The sequence below is a fragment of the Calidris pugnax genome, unplaced genomic scaffold (genome assembly GCF_001431845.1).
Source record: "Calidris pugnax isolate Ruff unplaced genomic scaffold, ASM143184v1 scaffold63, whole genome shotgun sequence".
Taxonomy (NCBI): domain Eukaryota; kingdom Metazoa; phylum Chordata; class Aves; order Charadriiformes; family Scolopacidae; genus Calidris; species Calidris pugnax.
In genome coordinates this window covers 2638329-2639956 of record NW_015090852.1, presented here as the reverse complement: position 1 = coordinate 2639956, position 1628 = coordinate 2638329, and the positions used below count along the sequence as shown (strand labels likewise).

Here is a 1628-nt window from a genome sequence, read left to right as displayed (position 1 = left end):
GCCGGGGGGTGCGGGGCCGGCCGGCGGGAATGCGGGTTTTTCTCCGGAGGGCTGCTACACCCAAACCGCAGCGCAGGGCAGCCCCGCCAACACCACGGCTATTTAGTCTAATTTCTATTTTTTTTTTTTTTTAGAAAAAACCCCACTCTATGAAAGAACTATTTTTTTAAAACTATTTTTTAAAATTTTTTTATTTGTTTCTATCCTAATATGAAAAGAAAAACTACTTTTTTTTTTTTTTCCTTTCTTATTTAAGAGCAGTAAAACCAGACCCACAGCTACTCAGCCCCGCCATGCAGGGGAGGACAGACCCTTCTACCCGCATTTTTATAGAGGCGTTTTTGGGGAGAGCGTGACTAGATCTGGAAGTAGCAATAGCTCTGAAATATTGCTTGCTAAGGGAACTGAATGTGGGCCGTCACAGGAGGAAGACACAGTCTTACATCTCTGGGTTGATCGTGTTTGGAGGGGGGGCTTTTTGGACTAGATGACCTTTGGAGGTCCCTACCGGCCTGGGCAATTCAATTTTTTTCTCTTTAAGGATGGCATAACCTAACTGCTGTACCTCAGCTTATAGTAACAGTGATTTAAGAATGTCTCTAAGTACCCTATTGATTCTTGGACCACTGCTGCTACTGCAAAGGGGGAAAAAATCCAGGTATAACAGGGGGAGGGTGGTGAGAGGATGCAGTCTCTCTCCACTGGGAACCTGAAGCTGGATCGTTCCTGCAGTACAGCTCCTGGTGACTCAAACACGCTGGGTTTGTCTGCTCTCTGATGCATGGGTCTGCCTCTCTGTAGCTGTCCCAATAACATTGTGTCTGGCGCTGCCGAGCTGCTGTGTCTCTGAACACTGTGTCTGTGGCCCACAAGGTAAAAGCAGTGATTACGGTACAATAGGCCACAGTTGTTCTCCACTTCAAAGTTGAAAATGCTTAGTAGCAGCAGGCTGCCTTAGAGGAAAAAAAAATAATAAATAAAAATAGGGAAATGGTTCTTTCTAGCAAAGGAGATGTACTAACTGGCTTTTCCTGTCTCTCAGCTTTGATTTCCCCTGCTCCAGTAATAGCTGGCTGCTAAAAACCTCTGTACAGTGCTGCCCATTGAAGGGAATCCAGCAGATAAGTAAAAAGTTTGTGTGAAAAGGCTGCAAGAAATATGTTCTCACAAAAAAAAAAAAGCTTCCTGAAGGAGAAGCATAAGGAAAAAAGGACCTGGGGCTTGTGCACGCAGACCCTCAAAGCCATACTTGATGCAGCTGCAAGGCAAGGGGTGCAATGGGGCTGTCCCCCATCTGGCTGGTGACGGTGCCTTGAGCCAGGGGATGCCAAGTGCTGCAGCACGCTCTGGGAAAGCAGAGGTGGGGCTGGTGTGGTTTGCTCACCTAAGGGTATGCCTGTAGCTAAAATCCAGCCCAGGGAGTGCTGTGCCCGGTGCCTCAGCTCTGGGTGAAAGCAGAATGAAAGAGGGAAAGCAAAGCAGGCACCTTTCCCACTGGGAAAAGCAGCAAATCCATCTGACTCGCCTTCACGCCAATTGAGGGTTGTTGTCTTAACACACCCCTTTGGCAGCACACCAGCCTGAAGATAACGGAGGGCATTTGCCTTCCAAGGCTCCCCCCCCCCCCC

The 1628-nt window shown here is 48.2% G+C and overlaps 1 protein-coding gene across 1 annotated transcript in view; it reads left to right on the top strand.

Moving 5' to 3' along the window:
* Nucleotides 1-1628, top strand: part of UCK2 (uridine-cytidine kinase 2) — a 23242-nt gene that overhangs the window by 1035 nt on the left and 20579 nt on the right. The gene's annotated exons all lie outside the window — the stretch shown is intronic.